Genomic DNA, 17,800 nt, shown 5'->3' with positions numbered 1-17,800 from the left:
ACAGAGCATTTTGAACTAAACTTCATCAGATGATGCTTACACAAATACTGCAACATCTAGAAACCTTAATATAACATAAGATAACAAATGTCTATAAACAATTACCACATAAATCTAGAAACAAGGCAAACATTGCTTGTAAATGTACCTGTTTGTTCACCCCTGTGAATCTTGGTTGGCTGCTGCCTTTAAACATATCGTACGTTGTCAGTCTTGAATAAAGCGATATTGATTCATTAAATCCTGAATCAACTTTTAAATATAAATGTATTTTGCCAGAAACGCCAGAATCTCAGGTTAAAGCTCACAAAACTATTTCAACAACCACCAAACAGTAAATGAGAGCAGGTACACGGGTTTTGCACAAAGACGTAAACACAGAGCGGACGCATCAGAATCAGCTTTCTCGGCTTTCTACCCAACGGCGGACACGGCGTCGGGGCTGAAAGCCGACAGCTCACTGACTCTGATGCGTCGCACTTTGTGTTTACGTCTTTTTTGCGTTAGAGTCTGAGCTGCAGGTTTTGTCTCTCTTCAACCAAAATTCATTGAAGCAGCAGCAAAAGAAGATCTCGCTCTCTCTCTCTGTACTTCAAGAACAGTTTCTCAAATCTCTGTTTTCGGCATCATTCATTTAGAGCATTCATTTGCTTATTACCCATCAGTCTACCGTTATTTACAGCGCTGTCAGCCGCTGTCTTGTTTTTCTTTTTTTTTTTTTACTTAAATGTCCTCGGACAGGAAAGCGTAATTTCTGCTGTTATGATGAAGAAATTTAAACTTTTTACAATTATGCAAAATTGCAGAATATTTTTAAGGTTATCTGCTATAAAAAGCCATGGCAGGAAAATCTCCTTCATGTTTTTATGTGTTTTATTCTCAGTTATTTTGACACAAAGGCCTCTGCTGTGATGCTCACACCACCTTCTTACAGAAATCAGTGATGATACCCAGCCCTAGTGAGCAGCCTAGGCCCAACAAAAGTGGATGCAGCTGTGGGTAACGAGAAAAGATGATAAGAACTATTGATAACTTTTTTGCTAAGTTAAGGCCTGATCTGTCTGAAGTTCATAGCCAGCTCTGACACAGAGCCATGAATCTTTAAACGCTGAAAAAGCACAGTGTATCCAGGAAACACATTATATATCATGATGAATGCACTGCTCAAGCGTTCCCTCCCCCCACGGCCTTTCAGCGGCAGGCAGCAGCAACAGGTCGTCAGAGGAGGCCGATGTGATGATTAAGTTTAAATTGTCTACAATATTGCCAAAGCACTTTCAGCACAAGCACAAGATTGTTAGTTAATCATTTACAAATGAATATTGTCTGTATAGACATCAATTCCCCCCCCCCAAAAAGGTGCACATGTAAAATTGCGATGTTAAGCGATGTGGTTGAAACATTTGGGTGCGCCTAACTTTTGTGCTGGTGCGCCTAAGAAAAAAAGTTAGCCCTGCATGGTCTTTCCCTTTTCACGTAAATGTCTTCCTTGACTTCCAGCTCAAACCAGCGTTCCTCCCTGTCCAGGATGTTACATCCTCATTACTGAGAGTGTCCACTGGCCTGTAGGTGTGAACAGACTGCAGAGTCCTGGCGTGATGAGGTGGCTCTTCTGTGTTGTGTCATCCACTTAAACATCAGGGAAACCAAATAACCTCTGGCTAAATCATGGCAGTCCTCCTGGTGTACACTATATTACTCTATTTGTGTCGGGACAGAAGGAAATTTGTACATTTATTTTACAAGTATTTTATCTACGCATCTAGATGCAGTTTAATTTGTATTAAATTGATACACACTACGTGAAGGGTCTTTGTGCATTTTGCATGACAAGCAGTCATAGCCAGAGAAAGGTAAAAACATTAGAAACATTAAACGTTTTCAGGTGATGAAAAAGTGGTAGTTAAAGCAGTCTGAGAGGGTCTTTTAAAAACTGCAAGTGTTTCTGAAATGAGTGAGATGTATGCAGAGCGAAAGCAGTTAAGAGCCCTAAATTGCTGCATTTTGAATTAAACTGTTCAATTCTCAAGTGAAACAATATTTATACATTTTTGCTAACCCATCTATCTTTTCTCTTGCACTTATCTAGTCAGGGTCCCATATTAGGAATCAGCTCTACACAGCATGAATGTCCCATAGCTGCTGCCAACATCAACCTTGGGTCACTGTGGATTCTCTGGACAATTACCATGCTCTCACATGGACTCTGTAAATATTATGCACACATTGTACTATGCAGCTGGCAGGGTTATTAACCACTCTGCTGATTCTGAGATTTACAGGCTCAGTTCATCTGGTTAACGTTCAGAGCTACAGTGTATGTGTGAAAACAGCTATAGTCAGTACAGCTATGAAAAAGAATCAATGAAAAAATGTCACACGTCCTGAAACACAGGATATTATACAAACCCACTATGTATTATAAAGCATATCACGAGTGTGTCTAAGAATAAGTGTAATTCACGGTGTGACAATGTACTTCTCCTGCTACACCAGATGAACTCAGCTTGTAACTCTCTACACTAGGGCTGCTCAATTAATCAAATTTTAATCACGATTACGATCTGGGCTTTCGATCATTAAAAATGACTGAGCCGATTATTAGCCCCTCCCTCGTGCTTTACTCTCACGCTGCTCCGTGTGGCAAATCGAGCGCACCTCTCTGCGTTTCGAACACGCGTCACAACAATTAAGAGTAGTGATGGGATTTCTGGCTCTCTTTAGAGAACCGGCTCTTTCGGTTCGGCTCACTAAAAAGAGCCGGCTCTTTCGGCTCCGAACCGGCTCTTCAGGTTGTTTTGTTGCTTTAATTAATTTATTATTAACAATAATATAAAATTATGCACAAAAGGAATTACTAATGTAAAAAAAAAAAAAGTGGTTTTATTCATATATGTTTATATATAAATATATGCGGTGGCCCCTAGAGACAAAACACGTACAAACTCCAAAACTTATTTCTAGCATTTCTAGCATAAGTGATCTAGGTAGCTCTGAACTTCCAAAACAGAGCTACCTAGATCACTTAAATTACACAATTGAAAGCATGAAAGCATATGTGTATTGTTTGTGTATTTATACACAAGCATTCATATAGAGTCAAATTAAATTTTAAAAAAGTTCATTTACCTGTTACTACCACACACCAAATCCGGTCGTTGGTACTTGCTGGCTTGTGTAGCCACTAGGTAACAAAAGTTCAACACTGCGCCCAGCATCCTGGAGCACTTCTGTTGTCTTTTGTACGTGTTTTCAGTTTTTATGTGCTTCTGAGTTTTTACGTGTTTTGGAGTTTGTACATGTTTTTACGTGTTTTGGAGTTTGTACGTGCTTCAGGGTTTGTACATGCTTCAGGGTTCGTACGTGATTTGAAGTTTGTACATGCTTTGTCTCTAGGGGCCACCATAAATATACTTTTATTTATTCACGCCACATAAACTGTAATAAATAAATCATATAATACAAAAACCTACTAGTCACAGTTCAACTTTTAACTATTTAAATTTTCAGCTTTTTCCTTTTAAACCAATTTAAAGTGAAACAACACAAAACACTGCAAACCACAACACAATTAAATATAAATTAAAATATGAAAACAAAAATAAGATGCACATTCTCTGTCATATGGGCCTGTATGTATAAACTTTCTGTATCCTTTATCATCTGCAACTGAAAATAGTTGTGGATGATTACTATACCTTTCTAATGTGATGTTGTTGTCCCTGGCTCTCTTTCTCTCTCTCTCCCTCCTGCTCTGTTCCTGTGCTACTGAGTGCAACTACCGCCCCTCTTCCCAGCATAAAGCACAAGGCTCGCATGCTGAGTGAAGCCGAAAAAAGTGCGAGAGAGAGGGTGAGAGAAAGACAATAAAACCCCCACGGCTCGCGATAAGGAGCCGGCTCGCGTCGTTCACATCAAAGACCCGGCTCTAAGAGCCATTTCGTTCGCGACCGACCCATCACTAATTAAGAGCAGCGGTCTCCAACCTTTTTTGCGCCATGGACCGGTTTATGCCCGACATTATTTTCACGGACCGGCCTTTAAGGTGTCGCGGATAAATACAACAAAATAAAACTAGTACCGGTACCGAAAAAAAGAAGATTTATTCATAACACACGTGAAAAGACCCAGGAAAACAGAGTAAACGATAAAAACGATAACAAAATAACGCTGAAAACCGATAAAAACCCTGAAAACCACACATTTCACACCTGAGCCTCAACTCTCGCGGCCCGGTACCAAACGACTCACGGACCGGTACCGGTCCGAGGCCCGGGGGTTGGGGACCGCTGACTAAGAGGACCCGAGGGAAGCTCGGAAAGCTAAGCAGAAGTTATTTGGAGAGGAGAGTGACTGCCGTTGGTTGAAAAGAGAGGTAAAAAACTTCAGTGGTGTGGAAACATTATGGGTTTGTGGAGTCAGACGTGGATCAAGTAGACATAGTGTGTAAACTTTGCTACAGTGTCGTAGCTGCACCACAGAGCAACACTGCAAAGTTCACTAAACATAGATGTTTACATTTTTCATTTATGTTTTATATTGCAAACATTTGCACTGTTATCAGTATTTGCACTATTTTATATTATTTTTGACAATCTTTAAAGTCATTATTCAACACATTGTTATTGTTAAATAAATATCTTCAAATAATCGAGATCTCAATGTCAGTGAAAATAATCGTGATTATCATTTTTGCCATAATCGAGCAGCCCTACTCTACATCCAAGAATTTACTAAACTTATGTTGAAAATGGCTCGTCATCAAATCAGAACATTTTTGGTAAACTAGTTTACATTTTCAAATCATCTGAAATTCCACATCTTCCTAATGGGAAAAAACGAATCCTCCTAGTCGTTTCTCTCCATTCTCTAACATGCGGTTTGCGTTTATGTTTTAGTGGGCCCTTTCTTCTCACAGCTGGAAGCTGAATACACACTATATGCATCAGCTTCTACAGAGTCAAATAAAAGGTAGGGTTTTTACATCTATCTATGGTCTTGGCATTTATGTGGATTGGTTGATTTGCCTGACATGTAAATAAAGTAGATGGAGCAAAAGAAAGAAACCATAAAAGGATTAAAAAAGGTGGAAATGACCAAGGAATGCAGATAAAGGAAGGCAGTGGGGGCAAGATGATAGAGCAGGGAAAGCAAGCTGTGGATGCTGATGTCCAGATGGCCTCAGAGACACATGGCATATGTCCCATGCCAAACAGCCCACACTTGCATCTGCTAGGCCCTGCAGAGACTGGACAAAATGCTGGCAGGGTCATTGGTGGCACACAGACCTGGAGATGTCCAAGCATGTCTACTGATGATCAGATCACGAGGAGGGAGAGGAGGGTGACCTATGGGAGCGAGCTTCAAGCGCAGGTGTTTATTTTTCATACTGCATGAAGAATAGAAGGGGCATATGGACACACCTGACCCGGCTCGGTTCGACATTTTCACAGATTTAAAAAAGGGTAGGTTAGCAGAGGTCAAGAAGAAATTCAGCTTCAGGTGCAATTGTGACATAGATATACAAATACAGCAGTACAGTTGGATTTCTGAGCTGTTCACCCTATATAACAACTGTTGCACAGTAAAGGTGGGCGGGATGAACAGCATAATATTGATTACACTGACTTTTAAAAAGTGGAGGAGTTTAAGTATCTTGGGGTCTTGTTCACGAGTGACGGGAGAAGGGAGCTGCAGTGATGCGGACGCTGTACCGGTCCGTCGTGGGGAAGAAAGAGCTGAGTGTAAAAGCGAAGCTCTTGATTTACTGGTCCATCCTCACCTATGATCACGAGCTGTGGGAGGTGACCGAAAGAAGAAGATACAAGCAGCAGAAATGAGCTTATAGTTTGTGTTGGAGATATGTCTGCAAATACAGGAAGCAAAAATCTAGAAATTGCTTTAAATGTTTTTACCAGTCCCTCAACAGCTGTCTGTTCACCCCCTGTTCTCCTCTGCACCTCTCAGCTGCTGCTGGCTCCTTTTTCTCCTCCTCTTCCTCACACACTGCTGTCCTGGTGTTTCATCAGGGGTGAAGAGCCCTTATCACATATCTGTTAACTTGCAGGATGAAAACACAAATACATTCGCACACAGTCGCTTTGGTGCTTTTCTCAGATCAGAATAAGAATTCTCAAAACCATTAGTGCAACCTCCACAACATTTAGTCATTTGTGCACATCATAGTAGCAGTGTCTCCTTCCTCTGAACATGTATCAGTTGCTTTCATACAATCCTCTGCCGTCGACAACATTATCATTTGCTTATGTCATGTCAGTCAAAATGAACTGTTGTTCCCAAGAAAACTAATAGTCTTCATTTCATTGTTTGAGTCATTACATACAAAATTGGTGAATTAGTTTTCAAATTCTGTCAAGCAAATTTTATACCTTTTTAAATGATTTTTTCCTGGAAATGTCCCCAAAATTGAACAGTTTCTCTCAGGTGAACGTCAGCTTTCACTGACGAGGAGGTGTGTGAAGTGGCCTGTCATTGTAACCAATGACAGGCCACTTGTTCACAGCCACTCATGGATCAATCCCATGAACCCTCAATTGGCAAGCATATATGAACCGAGCAGGACGTGGTGTGTACCATTTCTACAATTCTGTGACACAGAAATGGGAGGTCAGCATCGTGGATGGGGGGGACAAAATAGGGGAAGAGGGAGAAGACGCCAAACACATACGCAGAGCCCTAATGAAAGTAGGGCAACACTTGTTGACCATGTTGTCAATCACGGCCTCACAATGGATGAGGCTGGTCGGAGGGTGCGACCAAATGTTGGAAGAACCACTGTGAACTCAATCGTTCAAACCTTTCGTAGGGAGAACAGGTATGTACAGTACTGGACAGTAATCCAACATCTCATAATATCTCATGTTTAGTGTACATTATTGTAATTTTACTGTAATCTGCACCACAAAGGATTGAAAGACAGCCTCGCAGAGGTGGAAGAGGGCCCTTTTTACCCTGCAGCAAGAGGAAGCCATTTGTGCAACGGTGACTGCAAACAATGCAAGAAAGTTGAAACAAATTCAAAGCGCTGTCATAGAGGATAACGGTGTGTTTGGCAATATTGGATCTGTGTCAATTACAACAATTGCGTGCTCAAGAGAAAAGAAATGCGCACGAAACAATTGTACAAAGTGCATTTGAACCCATCAGTGAAAGAGTGAAGGGGATCCGTCACCAGTGTGTACGGGTAAAACACGTCTTTATGTATACTCTAATGTTCAGCACTGTAATCTGCTTTACTCTGTGTAGTTTCAGGCAGTAGAAAAATAATTCTGTGTATATACTCACAGAACATACAAAATACATTATGTTACACAGGAAAAGTTGTTACATTTCTCTCTCTCCCTCTAAAGCAGACCTTACCAAAGTGTGGGGCCCGCCCCCTAGGGGGGGTGCGGTGCGAAAAGGGGGGAAAGAAAACAAAACGCTTGGACACTGCTAGCACGGGCGCCTACAGAAACGCAAAGCAGGAGATGAAGCATCGCTGAATATGTTTCCAAGCCAAAGACTAGAAAATATGGTGAAGCAAATCTTCCCTTTGGTTTCACCTGCACAGGTGCCGAGGTAGGTCTCCCTGCAGGGTTGGTTTTCCCTTCGTCGGGAGCAGCGCTGGGCTGTTCAGATCACGGACAAACAGGATCCCACATTCTTGATCTTTAGTTCACAAACACTTGTTGTAATGACTAACTACTCCTGACATGTTGGAGATGTTTGCTCTTTATACAGTAAAGTTACAGCAGGATACAAATAACATCAGGCTGATCCTGCCACGATTTGTTCCCTCGGTTCAAATCACAGACAAACAGGATCCCACAGCTGTTTGTTTTTAAACCCATTTTGCACAGAGAGGCATTTTTTGATTTGATTGCAATGTTGAACATTATTACACAGGAAAAAACACAACTACACGTAAAATAATCACACCGTGACACCTCTGCCTTTGTAAATGGAGGGACAGTAACTGCGTGTAAGCCTGTAAAACCTGCAGACAGTCAGATTAACAGTATTTCGTCTCTGTCTGCCATTCTGCAATTCATCTCATGTAAACAATAACGTGGCCACAGTGTGACGTGAAAAAAGGCACATACCTTTGACGTTGCGTGACGAACTCTGTATTTCTCGTCCACACGTAAACGCAAAAAAGGGGTTTTAAAAAATCTCCGTTTTCGGTGATTCGAAACGCCGTTTACGTGGACGAAACAGCTGCGCTTTCAGAAATACCCGTGTAGGTGTTAGTAGTTTATTTTATTACTACCTGTAAGTTATTGCAGATTACTTGTATTTGCTTAATTGTTTACTAAATGTTTGAGGTGTGAAATAAACTGCAATGGAGCAAAGTATGGGCGTGTGTGGTTGGAGGATGTGTGCGTGCGTGCACGTGGGGGGGGGACATTTTTCTTGTAAAACAAAGGGGGGCCCAGCAAAAAAAGTTTGGGAACCACTGCTCTAAAGCATGGAGCTGGAAGCCAGGGAACCACTGCACACATTCATACACGTTGATGAGGCGGGTTCAGTCTGGCCAAAGGCAGATGGCGTGGAAGAAATCACATTGGACAGAGAGCAACCACTGATGTCCCAGGCCGGCGTGGAGGGAATGTTACAATGTGTGCAGCCAACTCAGACAATGGCATCCTCACCCATATTCCCCTTCTTGCTCCATACGATACACAACATCTCCTGACTTTTTTAGACACTCTTTACAGGAACATACTGCAGTCCCTGAGAATGAGAGGGGTGGAGGCCAACTCAACAAGTATGTTTTCGTGTGGGATAATGTCCGTTTTCACCACTCACATCTGGTCAGACAGTGGTCGACAGCACATGACAGAATGCTGGTTGAATATCTCCCTCCCTACTCCCCATTCCTTAATCCGATAAAGGAGTTTTTCTGTGCCTGGAGGTGGGAGGTTTGTGACCGGCATTCACATGTGCAAATGGCCCTGCATGCAGCCATGGATGCAGCATGTGACGACATCACAGCAGAGTCATGCAGAGGGTGGATTCGCCACTCCACGAGATACTTTCCTCGCTACATTGCAAGTCATGGCCACTCTGCCTGCAGAGACCCTGCTACTGTTATCCCCTCAAGGTTGGAACTCACCCACTCACCCACACTCACGCCTTGCGAGTCTCCCTTGGGAATCCCCAGACCAAACCCCCGGCGAGTCTTCAGAGTCCAACGCCTCGCTTAAGCTCAAGGAGCTCTGGGCTTTAGGGGATCCTTATGGGCTCAAATTGTGGTCATAAATATTTTGTACTTGTAAATCAGGATTTGTATGTGTAAAAAGAATTTGTGTGAGCATAAAACAGATTTGTGTGTGGACAAAAAAATACGTGTGAAACTCTGTACTTAAGTTACAAGTACGAATTTTGACCCTATTTTTCTTCCGTTCAGCTGATTGGTCAATGTCATGTCAATCACAAATTTAACTATTCAGTCAGAGAACAGGTAGGTTTGGCTGTCAGCTTATCGCCACACCATGAAGGAAAACATCTGTGTGGTAAACTTTTTCTCACAGGTTGACGTGCTCACACAGGGACCTCCAGAGCGTGAACATAATGCAACACAAACTCTGGGAGAGGAGATAAAGTCAGAGAGATACATGCTTTGAAATGACAAGGATCAGGTGCACTTTACTGACTCGTGAATCATGATTCACTACAGTGATGTGTCGGTCGCGAACGAAAGGGCTCTTAGAGCCGGGTCTTTGACGTGAACGACGCGAGCCGGCTCCTTATCGCGAGCCATGGGTTTTTTGTTTTTTTTTTCTTTCTCTCACCCTCTCTCTCTCTCTCTCTCTCTCTCTCTCTCGCACTTTTTTTTCGCTTCACTCAGCATGTGAGCCTTGTGCTTTACGCTGGGAGGAGGGGGGAGGGGCGGTAGTAGTAGTAGGCGGCACTCAATAGCACAGGAACAGAGCTCAATTTTTTTTTAGGTGTGCTCAGAATAGTGGCACAAAAATAACGCCATACAGAGCGGGAGGGAGAGAGAGAGAAAGAGAGCCAGGGACAACAACGTCACATTAGAAAGGTATAGTAATCATCCACAACTATTTTCAGTTGCAGATGATAAAGGATTCAGAAAGTTTATTCATGCAGGACCATATGACAGAGAATGTGCATGTTCTTTTTGTTTTCATATTTTAATTTATATTTAATTGTGTTGTGGTTTGCAGTGTTTTGTGTTGTTTCACTTTAAATTTGTTTAAAAGGAAAAAGCTGAAAATTCAAATAGTAAAAAGTTGAAATGTAAATAGTTGGTTTTTGTATTATATGATTTATTTATTACATTTTATGTGGAGTGAATAAATAAAATTATATTTGTCCTGGACTCCTTGGCTGACCTAGTTTCAGGCCACATGTTGTTTTTGCTGTTGTCTCTCTCTCTCCCGTCTCTCCTCTGTCTGCCTGGGCGGAGCTCAGCTGGGCTCCCGCCCTTGGCCCACACACCTGTTGTAACCATCTACCTGCTGTGAATTTGCCTGATTGCCTGAGCTGCTATTTAAGACTCAGAATGCTTCTTCGCTGGACCGTTGAGTAACACTCATCAGTACAGCTCTGCTAACCTCAATTTTCCATGTGACGTTCTAGTTTGTTCTGTGTTTCTTTGTATATAGATTCCTGAACCCGTCCCCGTTTCTTTACCTGTTCCCCTGAGTCTGGCAGTGAGGTGTGGAGAGAACACGAGTGCCGAAGAGGGGTGTGATTTGGACCCGTTTCCCCTCCATCCTTGGAAATCCCTCTCTGATTGTAAATAAACTTGTGACTTTCATTCTAAATTCAGCTGGTCTCCGTCCAAGTCCGTTCCACCTGCGTGAGACTGGATCTGAATTTCGAGTGTGAAAGGAGCTCATGCAGACATAAACCGGTGGTGGGAAGTGACAATATGATGATGTGAAGGCTGAAGACAGAGTGATAGAGACCTCATCTGACCCCAGACCCATCCCCTCCCAGGCAGGAACCCTACAGACAAGAGAGAGGGACAATGGATAGAGAATACGCACTGAGCTAACTATCATAAAGCCATAAAAGGCCCTTTCACCAAATATTAGAGAAAACTCCAGTTCATTCACTTGTTAAATTGGTGGAGTTATAGTTGGAATATACAACAGAGATCAGGATCCAAAGATGCTGAGGATGCTACATAGGAAAGCTCAATCTGCTGTCCCTGTTGCTGATGTGTTTTGGGGTTTGACACCTTTAAAACTGGAGCGTTATATAAAAATCTGTAATTATTCATTCTGAATGATTCTGAGACATCACAGTAGTTTATCTCAACTAATTAACATTACCGTAGTATACTTTGGTAAGAGGTAGCTGAAGTGGTTTTACATGAATCCAGTGTCGCATGTGAAAATAGTCTATTTAAGCAGACACATACTTGAGGCATCATTCCCCTGGAGGAAAACATTCAAGTCTAAAGCTCAGTGAAGACTGCTTCATAAGACTGAATAATTGGTTAAGCCTCCGTCATTCTTGCTGTGAGAGGCTGCACACAAACACACAGGCAGACTGTTTGAAGTCTTGATTTCCTGATGTATTTGGAAATTCAGCTTTCAATTTCAAACACTGTCACTTCAATATGCAACCAATTTCTGGGTGCAGCCCCCCCATGCATGATAACCCACTGCACTCTTTAAAGCTTAAATCATCAACATACATATGGAAAAGGCTAAATGCAAATTTGTTGTCTGACCTACATTTGGCTTTGTTCCCTCCAGCACTTGAATGATTTAAAGGTTCCTTTTGGGATATTTACAACAATCTCAGAATTATATGTGATGCAGCAAAGAAAGGTCTTTATTTGTAAACTGATTATTGATATTAGCATGTGATTGTGTAAGACGTAAACTATATGACAGAGGCAAGACCTTTTAGGACCAGTCTGTGTAAACTAAACATCACAGTGGCTAAGATGGTTGAAATCTACATACGAATGTAGACGTATGATCAGAAACTTACTGTAATGAACATAGATAAGGGGATCTAGATATCCAGAGACATATAACCACCATATCTAGCTGCTTCTTCGCTGTGCAGAGTGCTGACCATGGGGTTATCGCTAAATTTCTCTGGTTTCTCTGTACAGACAGGCCAAAATTTGTTGAGAAAAATTGCAATTTTTTAAGTTATACATTTAAAATTATGGACTGGTTCTTATTTGTGCTTTTGAGCACTACAGCGCTTTACACAACTTGGCCCCAGGGCAGCTGTGGCTACAACTGTAGCTGCCTCCACCAGTGTGTGAATGTGTGTGTGAATGGGTGGATGACTGGGTGTGTAAAGCGCTTTGGGGTCCCTAGGGGGGACTAGTAAAAATCGCTATACAAATACAGGCCATTTACCATTTTTACCATTTGTGCATTAATCTATTCACACAAGCATTTTCTAAGTGTTTTCTAACTAACATTCACACACACATTCATACTCCCATGGATGCATCGGAGAGCTGAAACCTACCACCGGAGCAACAGCCACCCCTGAATAGTGAATAATAATTACAGTGAATAGTTATGATAGCTGTAATTGCTTTATAATTGTAGTGAACAAAAGCCACTGAGTAACCGCTAAGGGCCTCTATACTACTTGTGCAAACTTTTCAGGAGCCCAGAATAAACGGGACAAGAGGGTCAATATCAGCCAGGATACGTTAAAGTTTATTATTTGAAATGAAAAAAAAAAAAAGGTTTGCAATAGGCCTAAAACATCACAATAAAAAGGTCACTAACGACCACAATATACTCTTATTGGTGCAACCGGCCAGCAATGTAACTATCACCTGAGGGCTCGCTCTCCCCTGCTTTAAAACTATGGACTACAGGTTTAATTGCTGTGTTAGTGTCTTGTTCACCTTTTATCCAATCACTGGCCAAATGTGGTTTTTTTTGTTTGGTTTTTGAATTGTATACCTTTTTGATCAGTTTTAATCTTGAGCATTTTGTTCAAGTGTGGTAATGAGATGATGATTCTTTTTTCTGTACAGCTGAACAGGCTCTCGAGATCCTACGTGTGCTGCCATCATTGTTCCCATCTACCTCTGCCCCTCCAAAGAGGGTACGAGATGCGAGTGAGGCTCTGGTGCATGTCTTTGAGGTGAGCTGTGCAAAACCTAGCTTTTTGTTTTTGGGTTTTTTTGTTTGTTTTTATTTATTTATTTTTGTGACTTTGTGCTGCTTCTGATGAGTGCCAAAGTGTTTCATATTCACATGCTGTATGTTCTAATCCTTCAAAGGTACCTAAAACATATTTTTTGGGAATGCGGATTCTCACAGGTTAGATCTCTGTGGCCAGTAAATACAAACATGGATGTATTATGTTGTAGCAGATTTTATCACCTCAATGATAACCAATTAAATGTAGCCTTGGTTTTCTGTTTTTCAGGAAGGCTAGACATATGTGAACAATAATTGCATTGAGAATAATTAAAAATAGTAAATTCAGATGTAGTTTCTCACAACTTCAACTTTTGTTGCAATTTAGCTTTAGCTTTGTGTTGAAACAAAAGTGCATCCTCCTTACAAAAGTATGTCTGTGTTACGTGTTAAAGGACCAAGAAGACCCTAATACCTATTTGATGAAACGTCCTCGCTCCTGCCCAGTCCTGATCGGGAGTCCGTCCAACTGCATCCTAGCGGTAGGAGATGTGCCAATAACCACGTTTCCAAAAGACGAGGTTACGGAGGGGGCTTTATACCTTATGGCCTACTATTATACCCTACACCTTACATACCCAAAGTGTGTAGCCTCTCCGCTGTCCGTCATACAGACAGAGGTTCTCTTGGACAAAATCCATGAGCGAGATCTCACATCATCTTACAAGAAGAGCATGGCTGACTGGAATGCTTTTATTGGCCAGTAGAGCCAGTGTGGTTAAGATGTGGACTATAGGAAAGCACTTCTTCTCTCCTTCCAAGGCTACTACGGTCCACGTTGGTTGCGATTGATTTTTGTTTGGAAATTGGCCAGGTTAGCCCAGTTTTATAATTAAGGGTGCACGATAATATCGGCGAACATGCCGATGTTTTATGTTTGGTTTGTGCAGTGCAGAGACTGCCTAGCTTTTAGTTGATTTTAAAGGGTTTTTTTTAATGTTGAGTTTAGGCTACAGTCTATTCAGCAGATAGGCTGTGTGCATCCTTAATGATCATTTTACAGTGGTATTGTTTGAAGAATGATGTCAAATGTCCATGTTAATTTAAACTTTGTATTAATAACAAATGTTACAGGTTGAGCAGTTTTAGTCTGCCTAGCAGTGTGTTTGTCTGTGCTTTGAATTGTGCCTGTGCAATGCACAGATTTTACCGGTGTATTAAGGGCCGAACAAAAGTCACTGCAAAACGGCTTCTTTAATGCAGTCCTCTGTTTATGGGGCTTTACCAATGAAGTTGCTGCACTTTTTTTCACTTATTTCAAGCTCTTGTATCAAATCTTGTATTAAGGTTTTTTCTTGTTTTTGAAGGGCCATTTTTTCCAGTGCAGGGGCATTGTTCAAGGGTGGAGATTAAGTATGTACACAGTGACATTCACAGATATTTTAATGGTATCAGCTAAAATTAAAAATAAGGCAAAACAAAGAGTTAAGGTTGTGATTCGCTCCCACCGGGCACACCCTTTAATTCTAGGGACGGATTGACCTGGGTTTGAAAAACCGGTGGGGCAATGTGTGGGCGTGCTCATGACTGATAGGGACCTGTTGTATCTGTGCTGCGCTCAGTGGTGACACGAGGTCATCCTACAGTGAGGCCGGGGAGGGTGGGATCTGTGAGATGGATTCTAGGCAGCAGTTTTAGGCAAACAGCAGAAGGACTGATAACTGTGTTGATTTTGTAGGGGCTGATGAAGTGTGGAGCCAGTTTCCTGGAAACAGACATTAGAGGAATGTCTACAGATAACTAAACCTTTTGGTCCTGACGATAGTGAGGGGTCAGAGTCTGATGACGATTGGCCAGTGTGGTTCTGCGCCACAGTGAGGAGCGTAGACCTGTCTCCCTACCTGACAACATCTGTACAGCTGTTGGTGCACCGAAGGCACAGCTAGTTCCTCCTAGAAGGCGGGTTGAGCCTAGCCTAGAAAAACCTCAAAAAGGTAACGGAAGAAGTTGCGAGTGTATTCTACCCAGGCTAGCAATTATACCCATTTGCTAACATACAAGTGGATTACACAACAAAGGGAGGCCTCTAGTTCTTGATTCAATTCCTCGATTTATCGTTTGTCTGGGGATGTCTTATGTTACGACAACATAAAAAAAAAAATACCTGAGTGTTAGTGAGAAGAGGTTTTATCTTAAAATGGCATAGCAGGTTGGCTAAAATGTCTGGTGCCACCAAAGCAAAGACTAGTGAGCTTCTCGAAAGCCTGCCTCAGGTATGCTTTTATCCACACCTGAGTAGGTGTGGCCAATTAGCAACAGCTGAACACACTGAGGAGATTAGGGGCTGCACAGGGGTGTAACAATGGAACCAAGAACTAAGGGAAGCTTTGGCTTCAAGCACCCCCCGACGAAGATTTTCTAAATGAGCTGCATTAAGAAATCTAACCAAGGCGACGTGAAACCAGAGCATACGAGGCATGGAAAGAGGCTGCAGTAAACCTGATAGGGACCAGGAGCTACTCTTACTTCTGGAGCACACCATGCAGGCACCTATGTACTCCATAACATTCTTCATTAAAACACGGCCACCAGAGAGATCGCTGAAGGAATTGACTTGTTCTGCTTATCCAGGTGAACCTAGCAGTGTGGGCCCAGTGAAGGAAAGCCAGGGGCTGGATTGGGCATTGCCAGGATCTGGGTCAGACTGCAACCCTTGTTAGATTTCATGATCAATCTCTCTGGTCAACATTCCCACTATGCAGGTGACATGCAGGGTGTTCACTGGCTCTAGATCTTCCCCTGGAGAAAACTGACAAGGAAAAGCATCTGGTTTCACAATGTGTGCGTTCTAGTGAAGTCAAAAGAGAACACCCACCTTGCTAGAGTAAGACAAGTTCTTGTAATCAGTCCATACTGTAAAAGGTTGTTCAGCCAGTGTCACTGCCCCTGTAGGGCCAACTTCACTGCTAGCAGCTCATGGTCCTCGAGATCATCATTCTGCTCAGTGGGAGTTAAAGGCTGGGAAAAAAGGTGCAGGGCCAAAGCTCACCATCTGGGCCAGACAGGACCACCACTCCCCTGGGCCTGAATCTAAATGGCTAAATGACCTCCTCAACATGTCCTGAAGTTCTCCATAGGCCTGCTAATGAACTAATCATGTGATTCAGGTGTGTTGACCAAGGGTGAGATCTAAAGCATGCAGGACACTCGAGGCCTGGAGTTTGACACCCCTGATTTAAGGGCATCAGCTGCCTTTGCCCGGGATTAAAGATATTTAAACATTCAATACTACAGTCAAACAGCCAATATGGCTCTATAAAATCAGCTATATTTGTTTTTCTCTTTTCACTACCTTTGCAAACTCGGCCCTCCACTTCTTCTACACTTATATCATTTAGACATGTGCAGAATTTGGGTTCATAAACATCAGCTGCTAAACAAGTCCCCCTTTTTTTTCGCAGGCACTGAGCTATGAGGTGGCTGTGACAGATATCAGGCGCCAGTTATCATGTCTACAGCTGGCCCCGCACATTCCTTTATACTGATATGTCTGCAGGTTTCTAATTATTCTATCAGTAAAAAAACTAAAGATTATTATTCCTAAATAAAAATCAAACCCGTTTTCTTTATTGCTGCTTAGCAATGGTGGTGACTCTCAAAACATAGCCAATCAGAACCCACCGACCATTGATAAAAGAATCGATAAGGAATCAAATCAATAAGGGAATAGCTCAATTCTTATCAATTCTTATCAATTCCCATCCCAAATCCATATTTCCTATTGCTGTTCCATAAGTTTTAATAGTCTGTTTTTGCCAGCGTACAGGCTTCAAAACAAGGATGCAAACAGAGGGAATAAATTCATCAGGAAGGCTAAGTCTGTTGTCAGCATGAAGCTCGCCACCCTGGAGGAGGTGGTCAGTGACACGATGCTGGTAAGATGTGATGAGCCTGCAAGATATGCAAACTCAGTGCAGTGTGGGGTGAAGGATCAAAATGCAGCCGACAAATGCGGCCTTCATTTGCCCAAATGTGAAGGCTGGGTCGGGTGTAGCCTTCGTGGCCCAACATATCCCAGGATTCATAGCGTGACCCGGCCAATTCAGTTTGTAACGATGGCATCAGCTGCGGAGAAGGTAGAAACGGTGGCGGAGGACACCTCCATCTTTACATGTAAGATATGTTTGAAGTAGCGACACAAATGTTAAGATGTAAAAGTTGATGGAAGTTGAATCTTGAATGTTAAGGTGAATCTTGTGACACTTGTTAAACTTACGTGACCGTAAATGCAAAGTCCCACTGTTTTTTTAAACAGAAGGATTAGTTTTAATATTACTCTTTCTGGGTCACAAAATATTTTTAGGCGAGAATGTAGCTGTGTACACGTCAAATATCTGCTTGATTTATCAAGACATCACATATTTGCAAAAGTGCTCTCACTACTCATGTTGAACATGATATATAACTCACTTAAATAACCTTAAAACCTTATTGTTTGGCTTTTGTCAGCGCTTTATTTGTTCCACAATAAATCGGCTTGCCTGACATTAAAGTTTGTAGTCTTCACACAGCTGAATATGCTGTACAAACATCAAACAGAAAACTGATTAAACAGAAGTGTTAGATGATCGAGAATCTACTCAAATACTGTCATATTTTAGAGAGTAAGGAGCAGACGGCTGAGTTCATCC

The 17,800-nt window shown here is 42.1% G+C and overlaps 1 long non-coding RNA gene across 1 annotated transcript; it reads left to right on the top strand.

The window, feature by feature from the left end:
- The first annotated feature begins 10,286 nt into the window (after positions 1-10,286).
- LOC120720453 lies at positions 10,287-16,938 on the top strand. The gene is made up of 2 exons (XR_005692952.1): positions 10,287-10,767; positions 13,001-16,938. It is a non-coding gene; the product is annotated as an uncharacterized LOC120720453 (long non-coding RNA).
- The last annotated feature ends 862 nt before the right edge of the window (positions 16,939-17,800 follow it).

This window comes from Simochromis diagramma, unplaced genomic scaffold (assembly GCF_900408965.1).
Source record: "Simochromis diagramma unplaced genomic scaffold, fSimDia1.1 OVJJ01000585.1, whole genome shotgun sequence".
NCBI lineage: Eukaryota > Metazoa > Chordata > Actinopteri > Cichliformes > Cichlidae > Simochromis > Simochromis diagramma.
Note: the sequence above shows the minus strand (reverse complement) of the source record. Positions and strands in the feature narration are given on the sequence as shown.